This window comes from Nyctereutes procyonoides, unplaced genomic scaffold (assembly GCF_905146905.1).
Source record: "Nyctereutes procyonoides isolate TBG_1078 unplaced genomic scaffold, NYPRO_anot_genome, whole genome shotgun sequence".
Taxonomy (NCBI): Eukaryota; Metazoa; Chordata; class Mammalia; order Carnivora; family Canidae; genus Nyctereutes; species Nyctereutes procyonoides.
The window spans coordinates 39,721,056-39,737,850 of NW_026575126.1; the positions used below are offsets into that span (position 1 = coordinate 39,721,056).

Here is a 16,795-nt window from a genome sequence, read left to right on the forward strand (position 1 = left end):
AGCTACCCGGAGAAGAAAAAGTATTAGAGAGAGGGCTCATCCGGGATTTGAACCTGGGACCTCTCGCTCCCAGAGTGAGAATCATATCCCTAGACCAACAAGCCAAACTGACTACACCTGTGCTCTTGATTCTGTCCACTTGCCCCCCCCCTCACTCAGGGGCAGCAGTGTCCCAGATGCCCATCCCAAGGCGGGAGGACTCAGCTCACTTACCCGCCCCGCCCCCAGGAACTTGGGCCGTGGAGCTGGGGGCACCTCCAGGACCACGTGGGAGCTCCCCGGGGGGCCTCAAAGTCGAGACTAGGGCGGCCCCGCCCTCCCCACTCACCAGCCCCTCACCAGCCCGGGCGTATCTCTTCCGCTAACAGAGGGGAGGGGGACGGGGATCCGGGGCAGTCCCGGGCCTCCTGTTCTAGGCCAAGCCCGTCCTCCTCTGGGCTCTGTCCCCAAAGCCCCTGTGTGGCTCTGGGTCCCCCGAAGTCGCAGTGTCTGTCCCGGCGCTGGGCACTGGCCGGCACCAGTGCGCTAGGGGGATCCTCTGGGCGCTAGGGGGTCCTCTGGGTCTCCCGCTTCACGCCCGCTGCCGCCCCAAGGTGTGGGGTGGAGGTAGGGGGCACCGGGGGAGGAGATTGGGGGTTTGAAAGTGAGACTCCTCGGGGTGTGGGCGAGAGCTCTGGGGGGCCCGGGGGCACTGCTGCCCTCCACGCCACGCAAAAGGCGCCGCGTATGGCCTCGCCAGGACCTTAACCCCCGTGCCCCTGTCCTCCCAGGCTGCAAGAGGGCGCTCGCCTGCTGTGTGCCACGGGAGGAGAGGGGAGCCGGGGAGGGGGCCGCCTGGGTTCCCACCCGGGAGCTGGGAGGGAAGAGGGCACCCCCGGCTTCTGCTGGATCCCGTCCCAGGGACGGTGGAGTCTCCGGGCCTCGGGGCCACCCAGGAAGCGGCTGCCCAGTGCTGCGGGGCCCCTGGGCCTCCTTCTTTCTGACCCTCTGGGTCAGTGTGCCTCCCTTTCTCCCCCATGGATTTCGGACCAGGCGGTCGTCCTCCCCCCGCCCCCCCGCCTCGCCCCGCCCGCCTCGCTGCTTTCAATCCTGAGGTTCTCAGTTTCTTTCTTTCTTTTTTTAAAGATTTTATTTATCCATCCATAGACACAGAGAGAGGCAGAGACACAGGCAGGCTCTACGCTGGGAGCCCGACGTGGGACTCGACCCCAGGTCTCCAAGATCACACCCTGGGCTGCAGGCGGCGCCAAACCGCTGCGCCACCCGGGACGCCCGGTTCTCAGTTTCAGGCAAAGGAATCATGTTGGAGACAGTACGGGGGGGGGGGGGGGGGCGCTTTTGCCCCCCCCCCCCCCACCGCTTCCCCTTCCCTTCCCTGGAGGGTAGGGCTGGTGTGCCCGGCTAGCTCAGTCGGTAGAGCGTGAGACTCTTAATCTCGGGGTCGTGGGTTTGAGCCCCACGCTGGGTGTGAAGCTTTTACAAGCCTCGGTGAATAGGATTAATGGTTTCAGGTGCTTAGGCCCTAACCCTAGGGCAAGCGGTTAGCACAACTCAGATTTCAGGGCCTGATTGTGGCGGGCCCAAAGACCACACCCCTGGGCTGGACCAGCAACTTCTGGAAGACTCACAGCCTCATGCAGGGAGAAGGTGAGACACTAGAGTTGCTCATGAAAGGTCTAAGCCTAGTCCTTTCCACACAGATTGTGGACCTGAGTTGCATTTGCATTATGAGGTTTTGGTGTGTTTTTCCTCCCTGGAGGCACAGCAGGAATAGCATAGCTCTGGGAAGTCAGTCCTGCAATTCAGGGTTCTCACATGCCACACTCAGATGCCCTTCTACCCCAACCCACAGGTGAGCGTGTTTCCTAACTATTTTGAAGAGACGAGGGCTGCCCAGTTGCCTTGGACCCCTGGGGTGGACGGGTCTTGGATCTGACTCCTTGGACCTTCCCAGAGTGGGTACAGATGTAAATTAAATATAAAGGGGTGACATTCTCCTGATCCTGGGCTTCTGAGTTCATTGGAGATGCAGGGGCTGAAGGCTCCCCTCTCCCCAGCCCCCTCCCAAGTGCAAGGAATTCAATCCTGTGAAAATTACCTTGAGTTTCAGTCACAGACCGAAGACAGCCTGCCAGCCCCCAACGCAGTCTTTCCCAGCTAGGACCAAGGGTGGGGCTCTGGTTTTTCCCAGGCGGTGGGGAAGGATGGAGAGAGGGGCAGGGGTGGAGCTATGGAGGTGCGAGACACGCCAGCCCTCATGCTCAGGGTCAGAGAACAGAGTCCACAGGTGCAGGGAACAGGAGGTTTTGCACCTATGGGGGTCTGTTTGCCCAGCCCTAGATCTGGAGAAGAAACCTGGAGCCCTTCCTTTAGCACAAGTTTCAAAACTTCCTCCCCCATCCCAGGAGACCCAGTCCTAGAGTGGCAGGTGTCCAGGGTGGCTGGGCAGCTGGGAGGTCCAGAGAAGGAAGAAGGCTCTGTTCACCTGAAGCTGGGTCAACGTGGAGAGAACACCTCCAATCTACTCCACCGGCCCCAGCTACCTCGGGGGGGGGGGGGGGTGGCGGGGGGGGAGCACTGAACTCTAGATCCACTGCTTTTGAAAGGAAGATGAGGGCTCTAGAAGCTCACGGGGCTTCATCATAACCTCCTTGGTAGATTCAGAAAGGAGAGAAGAGTGAGTCTCATCTTTGCTTGGGGCCTAGAGTTTTTATTGACAACGGTGGTTCCAGGCACGTGTTTTCTCAGGCATCCAGGGGCACAGGGGAGTTAGGTGTTCTCCTAAGTCACTTATACCCTGAAGCCAGGGGTCCTGATGAATCAGTGGTCTCGGAAAACATTCATGATGACTCCCACCTACCAGTTCTTAGATGTTATCTGTTGTGCTGGAAGGATCCAAGGAAATCATTAATTCCTTGACCTTTGCAAGGAGGACAAACGTTATCTGTCCTATGAGGCGGGGGTGCAGATCCTACAGCAAGAACACAAACAGGAAAAGGAGTGAAAAAAGCAGTTTTCACGGAGTCCCTTTAGCGCCTTTGTCTCACAGCCATCCAGGTGGAAGTTTCCTTTATGTGACAGCTCCATCCAGTATAGTCTCTACCTATAACTCACCAATGACCCTGTGTCACAGGAGTACAGGGGGAATGGACCTGGTGGTCTCTTGTGTCCTTGGCCTCTGAGAGCTGCAGAGCCAGGGTTGAGCTGGGGGCCAGGGTACCCTCTTCTGTCTCAAATTAGCAAGCCTGGGCATTTCGCAGGGAGAACGGGCCATCACTCCCACAGCTTGATTGTTCTAACTTCTTTTAAAAAGATTGGAGCAGTGAGGCGCCTGGGTGGCTCAGTTAAGGGCCTCCCTTTGGCTCAGGTCATGATCCCAGGGTCCTGGGCTGGAGCCCCGCATCAGGCTCCTGGCTCAGCAGGGAGCCTGCTTCTCCCTCTCCCCCTCTACTTGTACTCTCTCTCTAATAAATAAATAAAAATAAAATCTTTAAAAAGATCGGAGCAGTAACATAAGGGCTGAGCTGGATTTATTCCAGGAAAGCAAGGTTGGTTTTATGTGCAAGAAAATCTATCAAAGTAGTCAGTCATATTGATGGAATGAAAAAGAAAAGTCATAAATATTTGTAAAAACGCTTGATGCAATTCACAGCTGTATTAACCACGGTTTGTATTCTCCGCATTCTAGGACGGTTTGACATCTTGGGGGCCGCGCTAGCTAGGGAGAGACTGCCCCTCCTCGGCTGGCTAATTCCCAGAGATCGTAAAAACAATTTGCCTGCTAATAGGCCTTTTATATGCAAACCAGCCAATTGTGAGTCCACTCTCACCCATCCTCCTCCTTGTCTGACACACTGGCCAGTATTTCCCGGGTCCTAAGTCACCCAGGGTCAGACACCAGACAACTAGGCACAGCCCCTATGTCCCATATCCCACTGAATTATCCTAACTAGCCAATCCTAAACTGTTTACCCTGCCTTGACTTGCCTTTCTCACGGAAACAATTTGCCCAGAACTGCGGGAGGCTCCCAAGGGGGTCGTCGCCCGCCCTTGGGGGCTTGGGGATCCACAGGAAGAAGCAGACCCCGCTCCGGGCCCTTCCTTCCCCGCACCCAGACTGGCAGCCTTGAGCTGGGCGCCTGAAACCGAGCCACCATCTCCCCCACCGTGCCTCCTCCCGGGGATTGGAGGGCCGCGGCGGCTGGTGCCATCCGCTTGCTCTGCCCCGCTCGCCAGCCACCGTCCCCAGGCCCCAAGGCAGGCACCGCCTGAGGCCTTGGGTCCTCTCGCAGAGCGGGCGCTCCTTCCGCTGGGGGTGCAGGGGTGCTCTGGCGCCTCCGTCCTCGTCTTCCTCTCCCCTACAGTTGGCTTCCCACTCCCCTGGGGGCAGGAGTCATCCCCAGTCCGGCTCCGCGGATCCGGCATCCTGGGCCTGGGCGGCTGTGCCCCCGCCCACCTAGGGCCGCGGGGCCTCCCCAGGGCCACCCCAGCGCTCAGCCCCCCGCCTGGCTCCCAGGACCCGCTCAGCCCACCCGGGAACGAGCCCGGTCACGCGCGTGCAAACAGTTGTGAAGCAACCGTCGGTAACCACCCTCACGTGCCAGGCTCGTTGGTCTAGGGGTATGATTCTCGCTTCGGGTGCGAGAGGTCCCGGGTTCAAATCCCGGACGAGCCCGCGGTGTGCGCCCCTCCTCTCTGCTATTTTACGCGCCGGACCGCACGTGGGGTGCGGGCTCCGGGCCCTTATGTATTCTGGGGGTCCTCCGGCCCACCGAGTGAGGTGTGCTCCTGTAAGTGTAAATGCACATTGGGTTTGAAGGTTTTTACAAGAAAAGTAAGATGTCTTACTACATGCTGAAGTTATAATTTGAATATTTTGCTTGTCTCAAAGATATTATGACAATTAATTTTACCTGTTTCTTTTTACTCATTGTTATTATTTTTTAATGTGCTAGTGGAAAATGTTAAGCGACAGATGTGGCTTGTATCTGTGGCCTGCAATAATGGCCTGCTGGGCCTGGGGCATGACTCTTTGTGGGGTTAGAGGCCCTGGGTCCAAACGCTGACCAAGCTCATGATTAGAAAAACGTCCCTTCGGGTTTGGGGACCACAGCACGGAGGGGAGGGGGTGCCCGGGGCGTGGCATCCTCCCAGCCCCGGGTCTGGGCTCTGGGCTGAGGACAAGATGCCTAGCCAGGCAGGCCTTACTTTCACCATCTGTTAAACAGGGATGGTTCTAACTTTGATTTATTTAAAAGATCGTTTCTGCTGCTGATTTGTAATGCAACTTTTTCACAAATCAAGAGTCTGGGAAAAAGAAAAAAAGAGTCTAAGTATATGTTGTTCTGATACTTCACCGCTTTGTTCCACGTCTGTTTACCCTTGTGCCCAAACCAGTTTAGCTTTAGGGGTAAGTCTTGATATCCAGGAGTGTTAGTCTCTCAAATTTGTTTTGGTTATTATTGACCCTTTGCACTTTCATGTAAGTGTGAGAATCAGCTTGTCAGTTTACACAAAAATAGTGATTGGGATTTCAACTGTTTTAGCATCGATTCTGTAGATCAGTTCTGGGTGACTTGACATCATTACAATATTGGGTCTTTCAACTCATAAACATGATGTATCCCTTGTTTATTAAAGGATTCTTTAACTTCTCAGAATAGTGTTTAATGCTTTATTTAAAAAAAAGAAAAAAAGATTTTATTTATTTATGAGAGACACACAGAGAGGCAGAGACACGGACAGAGGGAGAAGCAGGCTCCATGCAGGAGCCTGATGCAGGACTCAATCCTGGAACCCCAGAATCAAAGGCAGATGCTCAACCACTGAGCCACAGGTGACTTAGTGTTTTATGCTTTTCTAAGGTAGATTTTGTACATTATTCATTAGAATTTTTGCTAGGTATGTGATATTGTTGATACTATTGTAAATTATATGTTTGGATATTATTTTCCCTTTTTTGCAGATATACAAAAATACAATCAATGTTTATGTACTAATCTTGAATTCAGTGACACTGTGAAAACTTACATATTATTTCTAATCTATAGAATTTTCTATATATTCAGGCATGCCTTCTATGGATAATGGCAGTAGTACTTCCCCTCCTGGGCAGCCTAGGTGGCTCAGTGGTTTCGCACTGGCTTCAGCCCAGGGTATGATCCTGGAGACCTGGGACTGAATCCTGTGTCGCATGGAGCTTGCTTTTCCCTCTGCCTCTCTCTCTCTCTCTCTCTCTCTCTCTCTCTGTCTCATGAATAAATAAAATCCTTTAAAAAATTGCTTCCCATCCTTATCTATACTTTTTAATTACTTTTCTTGTCTTATTGCACTAACTAGAACCTCCAATAAAATAGAAATGTGATAAAAGGCATTCTTGTTTTGTTCCAGAATTCAGAGAGAAGCTTCCAAAATTCTTCTATTAAATATGTTTGTTGCCTTTTGTTTTAAGAGTTACTACTTGATAGTACTGTTGCTGTGTAACACTGCCAAACTTAGTGGTGTAGAACCACATATTTTGGGACAGTTGGGTGGCTCAGTTCGGGAGCTTCAGACTCTGCCTTTGCTTGGTTGGTGGTCTTAGGGTTGTGATCTCAGAGTCCTGGGATCAAGCACCTTGTTGGGCTCCCTGCTCAGTGGGGAGCCTGCTTCTCCCTCTGCTGCTACCCCTGCTTGTTCTCTCTCTCTCTGTCTCTCTCTCTCTCTCTGTCTCTTTCTCTCTCTGTCAAATAAGTAAAATAAAATAAAGCAGTATGTTTTTATGCTTAGGAATTCTGTAGGTCAGGAATTCAACAGGGAATAGCAGGTATAACCTGTATCTGTTCAATTGGAATTTGTCTGCGAAGACTTGAAGTCTAACAGCATCAGTAGACTCCTTTACTCACATGGTTGTCATCTGAGCAGCTCAGCTGGGACAGTGGAATGAAGCATCTACATATGATTTGATTTCTACATGTAGCTTGGGCTTCCTCATAGCATGGAATCTCCAGGCTAATTGAATTTCTTACCTGTCAACTTTGGAACTCTCAAGTGCCTGTTCTACTGGACAAAATGGAACCTGTGTCTCTCTTTATGACTCACCCTTGGCGCTTCTACATTTTCACTTCTGCTATAGGTTTATTGGGTGAAGAAATCACTGAGTCTCCAGGGGAAGGGATACAGACCTCACCCCTTGGTGGAAAGAGTGTTAAAGAATTTGTGATCATTAAAAAAAATAGCTTTATTAAATATAAATGATATGTAATAGCCTACGCACATTAAAGTCCACAGTTTTGTAAGTTTTGACATTTGTGTGCACCTACGCCATTACCACAGTCAAGGCAATGAACATATTCATCACCTCCAAAAGTTTTCTTTTTTTTTTAAATTTATGACAGTCACACACACAGAGAGAGAGAGAGAGACACAGGCAGAGGGAGAAGCAGGCTCCATGCATCGGGAGCCCGATGTGGGAATCGATCCCGGGTCTCCAGGATCGCGCCCTGGGCCAAATGCAGGCGCCAAACCGCTGCGCCACCCAGGGATCCCCTCCAAAAGTTTTCTTATGGTTCTTTGTTGTCTCCCCTCCTACCTCTCAACACCAGCTTGCTCAGGTGGTTTGTTTGTTTGTTTTTGTTTGTTTGTTTTTGTTGTTTGTTTTGGTTTTATAATCGAGAGAGTACATTCGGTTTGTCAAATGCTTTTACGGCATGTACCAAGATGATCATACGCTCTTTCTTTTTTTTAGTCATAAAATGTACATTGGTTTTTAAATGCACACATCCAAAAAAAATAAATGCACACATTCTAGATTGATGGGTGTGTGGTTTTTTTTTTAAAGATTTATTTATTTATGATAGACATAGAGAGAGAGAGAGGCAGAGACACAGGAGGAGGGAGAAGCAGGCTTCATGCCAGAAGCCCGACGGGACTCCATCGGGGTTCCAGGATCTCGCCCCAGGCCAAAGGCAGGCGCCAAACCACTGAGTCACCCAGGGATCCCCTCTTTTTTCTTTTTTTTTAGATGTCAGAACTTGATTTTTTTTTTAAGATTTTATTTATTTATTCATGAGAGAGAGAGTCAGAGACACAGGCAAAGGGAGAAGCAGGCTCCACGCAGGGAGCCGGTCGTGGGACCCGACCCCAGAACTCCAGGATCACGCCTGGGGCTGAAGGCAGATGCCAAAACCACTGAGCCACCCGGACTTCCCCAGGTGTCAGAACTTTAAAAATACTGCTCCTCTGTCTCCTAGCTTACCTTACTTTTGAGGAGAAATCTGCTTTTATTCTTACCATTGTTCCTCCGTATGTAATGTATCCCATTTGGCCGCTCTTAGGATTTTTCTCTTTATCACTCATTTTAAGCAATTTGATTATGATATGTCCGGGTGTGGTTCCCTTCATGTTTCTAGGGAATCGCCGAGTAAATCAGCCAAGAGCAGAGCCGAGGGCCCACCCCCAGTTCCCTTCCGGGCCTACGCGGGCTGTGGCCCTGGGGACCTCACTGGAGCCGCGCGGCGCCTGCTGTGTGCGGAGGGTGCAACCCCTGCCCCACCCCCGCCCTCGCGCCTCCCGGGCTGGGCTGGTGCGCCCCGGGAACCAGCGACCTGCGCGCCCTCCGGCGTGGGACTCTGTTCAGGGCGAAAGGAACCAGGGCAGAGGCCCAGCGTGGGCGTCTCTGGCCTCCCGCAGCGGTCAAGGGCTTTGCCGTGTGGACCGGAGAACAGAGGATCCTCCCTTGTCCCCACGAGGGGACCCAGTAGCTCACAGAAGCACCAAATCTAAGGTGTCAGCATCCGCAACTGGGGGGATTGACTAACTCAGCAGCCATCGGAAAATCCAACGTCCCAGGTGGGGCTCAGTTCTACGCACTTGAGACTAAGGGTTTCACCGACCTGGCTGGGAAAGCTTCAGCAACCCCACACCTAATCAGAGATTTCTGGAGGTGCCAAAAAGTTCGGGGCGAAGTCAGGACTTAAGGCAGGCCTGGCCTGGCCTGGAATCTACCCCTCCAGGCACCCAGCGACTCAGTGCAGCCGGAAAGGTCTGGGGGTGCCGACAGGTGGCCCCAGGACCTCCTATCCTGCACCTCCCCCACCTCATCATCCCAGACAGGAGTGAGCAAATCTGCTGCTATGGGAGGGAGGGGCTGGTGTGGACACAGATGCATGGGGCCTGGCGTGGGCTGCGGGGGGGGGGGGCACCAAAAAGAATTGTGCCTTGCATCTTTTGGGTGGTGGACCTGGTCCACTCCATGGATGGGCTCTATGGCTGACTTGTGACCGAAGTGGTCCCCAGGCCTGAGGGAGGGAAAGACAAAGCGCCCTCCCCCAAAAAACTTGATTCATGTAAGTCATTAATTGGACAATAATTGGGAGTTCCAGCGTTCTGATTTCTGTCAGGATGATGCACTCCATGCTTCTTCTGAAATACCAGAGGTCAGGGCAGCCCGGGTGGCTCAGCGGTTTAGCGCCTGCCTTCTGCCCAGAGTGTGATCCTGGAGACCCAAGATTGAGTCCTGTGTGGGGGCTCCCCACATGGAGCCTGCTTCTCTCTCTGCCTGTGTCTCTGCCCCCCCCACCACGTCTATCATGAGTAAATAAATAAAATCTTTTTTAAAAAGTGAAATATCAAAGATCAAATCACGTTTCCGCTTGCTTTTTGTGGCCACCAAGGTCCAGCCCTGCAGTGGGCACCTGCATCTGTGGGACTTCTGCATGCTCGATGCCCCAAGCCACCCCATCAGTGAGGCTTAGGGACACAGCTCTGCTAGGGGACACTACAGCCTGGTCCTGGTTCAACAGGCAAGGCTGTTGGTTGAAGAATTTCCCCCAGGGTCCGGTTGTCTCGTTTCTCAATGAAGAGAGTCACCAGTGGTGGATCCCCCTCCTCTAAGGAGTTGTGGGGTTTTAGGGAAGGGAGTCTAGGATTCTGCTCTTGGGATTTTTATTCTGAGACCCCAGAAGGCTCAGAATTTGAAGGTATGTGTGGCCATCCTCTTCTAGATGTTTCTGTTTTTCTTGCATTTGGACATAGATTGGGAGGAAGATCTGCCAGGTATGGTCCATGGGCCTTTCTCCCATATCCATTAACTCTGTTCCTGGCCCCCAACCAAACCTCCAAAGTGCTACAAAAGTCACCCCTCCCACACAAATTCCAGGGATTAGGACCACCCCACATCCCTTTACCGGGAAGCCACAGGAATTAAACCAAAGGGCTAATGGGTGGTGGCCTAGAAAAAGTTCTGCCCTCAACTCCACCCATCAGCACCCAGACCGGCTGAGGGCAGGGTGTGCTTTCCGCTCTGAGACGCCCCTCACCCCCAGCTCGCTCTGGTGGGCTCCCTCCCCAATGCCCACCCAGGCCCTTCTTTTCTCACCTTCACTGGCATAAAGAAACACCCACGCCCCAACCTCGGGGGCCTTAGGAGGTGCAGCTCTCTGGGGTGGCTGACAACAGTCTGACAACAGAAGCCACCTGGCACCAGGGTGCCAAAACAGAACCACCGTACCCCGGGTGGGACTCGAACCCACAATCCCTGGCTTAGGAGGCCAGTGCCTTCTCCATTAGGCCACCGGGGCGCGCCCCTGGGGCGCAGGCTTCGCGGTCAGGACCGCCCCCTCGCACTAGCCGGGAGCGGGTGGGCAGCGCCACGGGCCTCGCGCGCCCCGGCTGCGAGGGGCCGCGCTTCAGCGGGGTGGGTGCTCCGGCCGTTGGGGTGCGGCTGCTTCGTTGAGGGCCGGGAGCAGGTGGAGAGTCGTGGCCCCACCCCCGCGCCCCCGCCGCCCCGCCTGGTCCCCGCCGCGCCCCCACGGAAGCCTCAGTGCGTGTGCATCTCCGGGACTGGACCGCGGACCCCGAGCAACGAGCAATCTCGCCTCCCCTTCGTGGTATGGGTGGGGGGCCTCCCCCCGGGCCCCCCCTCAGCGGCGAGGAGGGCGGGCATCCGTCTCTTTGGTTTAAGGTGTGGTGCTTGTGGGCGTCCCCAAGGGTCCCGATTCTGTCGGGTCCAGGTGGGGACAAGCCGGGAAGGGTCTCCCCTTTATAGCGCCCACAGGAGAGGGAGTCGCTGCGGGAGAAGTGCCCCTCACTCCGCGTCGCGCGGAGGGGGCAGAGGGACCCTGGTGGGAAGGACCCCAGGACCTGCGGACAGGACCAGGTGGGGGCAGAAGTGGGAACCTCCGCCTCGCCCGCGGACGGCGCGGCCCCTTGTCCCACCGCCACGTGCGGACTCGGCGAGCGCAGACCACGGCCGCCGCCGCCAGCACGCCAGGCCCGAGGTCGGAGGCGGAGGCTCGGTTCCTCCGCTGCGGAGGCCCGGGCGCGGCGTCTACAGTGGGAGGATTGGAACCCGGCCCCAGGCCTGTCCTCGGGTCACACCCCAGAGCCTCTGCAACCAGGCCGCCTGAGGCCTCACAACAAAGCCAGAGCGCCCAGGGCACTCCCCTAGCGCCTGGCTAGCTCAGTCGGTAGAGCATGAGACTCTTAATCTCAGGGTCGTGGGTTCGAGCCCCATGTTGGGTGAAGCTGGCGTTTTGAGCTTCAGAGAAAACAAACGTCCTGGTTGCTCACTCTATAAGGAGAAGAAAACATGGCTCTTGGGTGTAGCTCCTACCTTCAAGGGAGACATTCTGAGGCACTTCTTGGGAGTTCCATACTTTAGGGATGGTGGCAGCTTAAGCATAGGAAGGTAGAGCCAAGCCTAGAGCAGCAGGCCCATATAGGTCTAGGTTTTTCTCCTAAAGACTGTGTCTCCCTGACTCACTCATAGGCATGAGTCTCCTTTGGGTCAGTCAGGACATTCCGTGGGGCCTCCAACTGTCACACTAAATGAGATGGACATCCTACCCGTCTATGAGTAGGTGATAAGGTTGTCATGCCACAGGGTAGGCCTAGATAGGGCTGTTGGAGGGGGAAGCATAGAACTTGCACCTGGGAACCCAGGGTTACAGGACTAGGCTTCACTATTTTCCAGCTGGACTCCACAGATCTGGACCCACAAGACCCAGCCTCTCAAGGACATCAGTTTATCCCTCTATAAAGTGGGGATAATCACAGCTCATGACTCAAAAGTTTGTTTGGGTTATTAAATTACTTATATTTTTTGTAAAGCATTTAGAACAGAACCTTGAGACTGAAGCATTCAGTCCTGTCGAGCTTTCAGCCTGCTTGCCCTCCCCAGCCCACCTTCCTGAACCAGGCAGCTCTGGGCTGGTAGAAGCCCACGTGTTCAGGGGCCCCCTCTCAATTCTCTCCTCCCCTGTCTCTCCTGCCTCCCCACTTCACACTCCTCCTGACCCCTCTGGCAGGAACCTGAACAGTCTCTTGTCCCAAGTTGGCAGACCCTGGCTTTGCACCACTCCTGGGAAGGAGCTGAATCCCAAGGGCTCAGTGTTGGAGCTCAGTGTTGGAGTTCAACAAATTATTTTGAGGGAATGAGGGTGGAATCAAGGGGTCAGGCCTGTTTTGCACACCTCCCCCCCCCAGAAAGGGGCTCAGCTTTCCATACTCCTGGAGTGACCTCAAGCTGACTGATACACCCTCCTCCTGCAGCCTCAGGGCGGTGCTGGGACTTGTGGGCATCAACAGGTGAGCCTTGGATTTCATCAAGGCACAGAGAAGGACTGGACACCAACCTGGCACCTCGAACCGTCAGAGGTCTCAGCCTGCAGCTGACCTTTGGGGTCAGGGTCGAGGGTGATGAATGAGGCTGGAAATGTCCGCAGTCTGATCCAGATCCTGGCATTGGTCACATTTGATTCTCAGCTTTAATGCAGAGATTCAGTGAAAACACACATATGGTCCCAGGTTGGCTCAGGTGGTACCATACTCTTATTCTCAGCCTCATGGCCTTGAGCCTCACATCCATTAGATCTTTTTATGCCAGTTGTGGTCCATGAAAGCATTGAGGATTCCCGCCCCCATGGGTTGTTTTTCTGCTCCCAGCCATACACTCCTGCCTAAAGAGTGCCCTGCTGGGGGCACCGTGTGAGATGTAATAAAAGCAGATTCCTGCTCACCCAGGAAGCCATGCTTGGGTCCTGTCCTCAGAGCATTTGCCCCTTGTACCAGGATTGGCCTCCCATGGGTACTTCGGACTCCCGATGCGGAGAGCATGGAAAGTAGCGGTTCAAGCACCCATACCCAGGACAGGTAGGGACAGCAAGGACCAGTGCTCTTTAAGGGCGACGATGCATGGGCTTCTACGCTCCTTGTTAGCAAAGTCCCTGAGAAGAATCCCACAAGGTTTTTTCTCCTCGGGGAGGGAAAACAGCAGGCTGTCCCTAATTAAAACACCAGGAAGTCTGAAAACCTAGGCTCCTGGGGATTTGATCCGCTGGTGTTCTAAGCGAGGAGTATCCCCTGGAAACTCCTTCAGCTGCCAACCTCTCCTCGCTCAGCGACGCTGTCCACGCTCCAGTCCTCAGGCGTCGCAATGGGAGAGAGTTTGACTCCGGTATCACTCAAGTAGAGGGTCCCAATTCCCAACGTTCAGTACTTGGGGGAATTTCGTCTTTGTCCTGTCTGCCCGCCCCGGGCCAATGTAAAGGGCTTCAGCCCAGGAGGAATGGCACTGCGGGGGGGGGGGGGTGGGCAGAGCATCGCTCCCCGTAGGTGACCGGGCCGGGTCCCCGCAGTTCGCCCTGGCTGCTGCGGCGGTTCCCTTTGCTTCCCTGGACCCAGCGAGGGCAGGAGACCAGCCCCTCCTGCGCGCTGCTGCGATCGGGACGTGCGATCGGTACGTGCGATCGGGAAGCGGTTTGGAGAGCTGCGAGGCGCTGTCCCCAGGGCCGGCTCGGGGCCCACGCGGAGCCCGCGGAGGCCGGTGGCTGAGCTAGCAGCAGCTGCGACCCCGCGACCCCACGACCCGCTTCCCAGGTGCACACATTAACAACTGAGCTATCGAGCTTATCGCGGCATTTCCGCTTGCATCAGCTGCAGGAGGAGGCGGAGCTGAAGCGTGGCGGCTCGTTGGTCTAGGGGTATGATTCTCGCTTTGGGTGCGAGAGGTCCCGGGTTCAAATCCCGGACGAGCCCTCCCCATCTTTTCCCTTCCAGGCCCTTCCATCTCAGGCTCCAGATGGCTCTTCCCGGGGTGGGGGGATAGGGGGGGACATAGGGCGCCCAGAGGCGCACACAGTATGTATCGCCTGAGCCTGGGGTCCCGGGTACGAGACCACTCCGGGAAGTAGGAGGAGAGTGCTCAAGGGCTCGTGCATCGTTGGTTGCCCTAGGGGTACAGGTCCTCTTAGCTTAAGGGGATCCCCGAGTAAGTCCTGGGTTAGCCCTACAGTTATTACTTAAATTGCCTTTTTTGCGTGTGAGGAGGGGGACGGGAGGAGGAGGGGGAGGGGAGGGGGGAGGGAGGAGAAACCCAGGATTCTGCGGGCAGACCTCCAGTTCCCCGGCGCCTTCCCAGATGAGCGCAAGGAAATTCGCGCCCTGGATCCGAAGGGATGGTGGTCAGGCAGCACAAAGCGAACCCGCTTGCCCAGATCTGCGGGATCCCCGTGGGTTGGGACACGCCTGGACACGGGGAAGGATAGAGAGACAGCACAGTGCCCAGAACCCGACCCCCGAGCCCTGGACGCAGTCCTCTGCCCAGAGGGCGCAGTCCTGTCCTCTCCACGACCCGACGACCGAAGACCCGCCTCCTGCCCCTGCTGAGCGGAGGGGCGCATCCCTGAGCCGTCCGGGTGCGGGGTCCTGGTGGCCTGATTCACCTCCCTCCGGAGGCCAGCCCCTCCCGTCCGAGGCACCTGGCGCGGGACCGCTGGCTTAGCATAACGAAGCGACTCAGCGGCAGCCTCCTGGGCTGTAGGCCCACGTCGGAAACTGGGTTTCTTGGTTTGATCTTGCCGGCGGCGGGAGAGGGGAGGGGAGAGGGGAGGAGGGGAGGAGAGGAGAGGGGAGGGGAGAGGGGAGGAGGGGAGGAGAGGAGAGGGGAGGGGAGAGGAGGGGAGAAGAGGGGAGGAGAGGGGAGGGGAGGGGAGGGGACGGGCGCGGGAGAGGGGAGCGCAGCCGGGAGGGGCGGGGCGCGGCGGGGCGGGGGGCAGAGGCGAATGGAGCTGCTTCTTCCCTGCACTCCGCACGCGTTCAGTCAGCACCCACTGGGTGCCCACCGTGGGGTTGCAGCGTTTTCCACAGCGGCTTCCCAGCGACCTCGGCTCAAGCGCCCTCCGGGTGCCGCCCCGCTCGGAGCCGTCCACCTGCGCCCCGACCCGGAGGTCCCCGCCGCGGCCGGGAGCAGCGCCTGCAGTGCGCACGGACGCCTCCCGGGCTGGCCGCCCTTTGCGGCCCGGGGCCAGCGCGCAGCTGCAGCGCCGAGGCCTGAGTACCGCCTCCCTCCACGCCCGCGGGTTCTCTACTAGCCTGAAACCCGAGTCCCCTCCCCGCGCGGCTCTGTGGGGCCCACCCCGGATGCCACCACGGTCACAAAGAGGAGCCTGGAGCCCACGTCCAGCAGGGCTCGTTGGTCTAGGGGTATGATTCTCGCTTAGGGTGCGAGAGGTCCCGGGTTCAAATCCCGGACGAGCCCTCATTTTTGTCTCCCGGATGCGGGTGCTTCAGAGATCTGGCCTGAGACCTCTGCGCCAGACGGCGAAGCTCGACCCCGCGGAAGGTAACTCCGAAAAGGCCTCAGGCTGGCTGAGGGCCGCCCACCACTGCGTTTAAACTCTAACTGGGGCCCAGGCGCCAGAGCCCTGTCTCTGGATACTCTGTCAGTCGGAGTTCGAGGCACGGAGGAAGAGGCTTTCCTTCTGTGCATTCTAGGAGCGCATTCTTCCCCAGGCTGACGCCTTTGGGGCGGCAAGTCTGGGCCCCTAGCCGGGTTCCGGCTCAGGAGTCTGGGAGCTCGAGGAGAGGCCAGAGACTTTGGGCGTTTGCAGCCTGGCGAGGGGTGGGGGGGGGGCGGATACGAAGCCCGGCACTCCTCACCTGGGCGTGGCCTTCTGGGGCTCCCCCAGCCCTGCCGGGGCCCAGACTCCCAGCGCCTACCCCCTGGGGGGAGGTCCTTCTGCCCTTTCCTGCGGCTCTCGCTGTGTTGGACTGGGGTCACCTTCACGGCGCGAGAAGCGGACCGGGTCCCGCCAACACCGGGAAATTTGAAAATCTAAGCATTATGAAGAATAGCGGACATGCTGGCCTGAGGTTATGATCTCATGTAGTTCTATCCCCACTCCTTGTCCCATCAGCCCAAATGTTAAACAGATGTTAACGCTTTAAAACTGTGTTAGAGAATATCTCATACATGGGACTAAGCTTTGGGAGCTCTACAAGGGTGGACGTCTGTTCTGCAGAACCTTGAGGCTGCGATGCCTCCAGGCACCGAATTCCTATAAAACACTCCCTCAGGGGCAGCCCTGGTGGCGCAGCGGTTTAGCGCCGCCTGTAGCCCGGGGTGTGATCCTGGAGACCTGGAATCGAGCCCCGCATCGGGCTTCCTGCATGGAGCCTGCTTCTCCCTCTGCCTCTGTCTCTGCCTCTCTCTCGCTCTCTCTGACTGAATAAATAAATAAATCTTAAACACACACACACACACACACACACACACACACACACACACAAAACACTTCCTCAGTACCTGGGGCTGAGCGGAAAGTGGGACTCAGGTGAGAAACACTAACTCCTCCAGCCTTTCCGCCCTTGTCAGGCACCTGGGCCCAGGGAAAGTCCTGTGGAGTCGCCAGTACTTGCCAGCAGATGTCTTCAGCATGTGTGGAAAGAAGAGTGCCAAGGTGTGCCAAAAGCATCTGCATCCTACAGGATCTGAAGGATGGTTATACAGGAGAGAAGGAATCAAAAGAATGTGGTG

The 16,795-nt window shown here is 56.0% G+C and overlaps 6 non-coding genes across 6 annotated transcripts; 5 read left to right on the forward strand and 1 right to left on the reverse strand.

Moving 5' to 3' along the window:
* Positions 1 to 1,395: 1,395 nt before the first annotated feature.
* Positions 1,396 to 1,468, forward strand: TRNAK-CUU (transfer RNA lysine (anticodon CUU)). The gene has a single exon. It is a non-coding gene; the product is annotated as a tRNA-Lys (tRNA).
* Positions 1,469 to 4,603: 3,135 nt separating this feature from the next.
* On the forward strand, positions 4,604 to 4,675 carry TRNAP-CGG (transfer RNA proline (anticodon CGG)). The gene has a single exon. It is a non-coding gene; the product is annotated as a tRNA-Pro (tRNA).
* A 5,811-nt stretch (positions 4,676 to 10,486) lies between these two features.
* Positions 10,487 to 10,559, reverse strand: TRNAR-CCU (transfer RNA arginine (anticodon CCU)). Its single transcript has one exon. It is a non-coding gene; the product is annotated as a tRNA-Arg (tRNA).
* Positions 10,560 to 11,429: 870 nt separating this feature from the next.
* TRNAK-CUU (transfer RNA lysine (anticodon CUU)) lies at positions 11,430 to 11,502 on the forward strand. Its single transcript has one exon. It is a non-coding gene; the product is annotated as a tRNA-Lys (tRNA).
* Positions 11,503 to 13,944: 2,442 nt separating this feature from the next.
* TRNAP-UGG (transfer RNA proline (anticodon UGG)) lies at positions 13,945 to 14,016 on the forward strand. Its single transcript has one exon. It is a non-coding gene; the product is annotated as a tRNA-Pro (tRNA).
* A 1,429-nt stretch (positions 14,017 to 15,445) lies between these two features.
* On the forward strand, positions 15,446 to 15,517 carry TRNAP-AGG (transfer RNA proline (anticodon AGG)). Its single transcript has one exon. It is a non-coding gene; the product is annotated as a tRNA-Pro (tRNA).
* Positions 15,518 to 16,795: the final 1,278 nt, after the last annotated feature.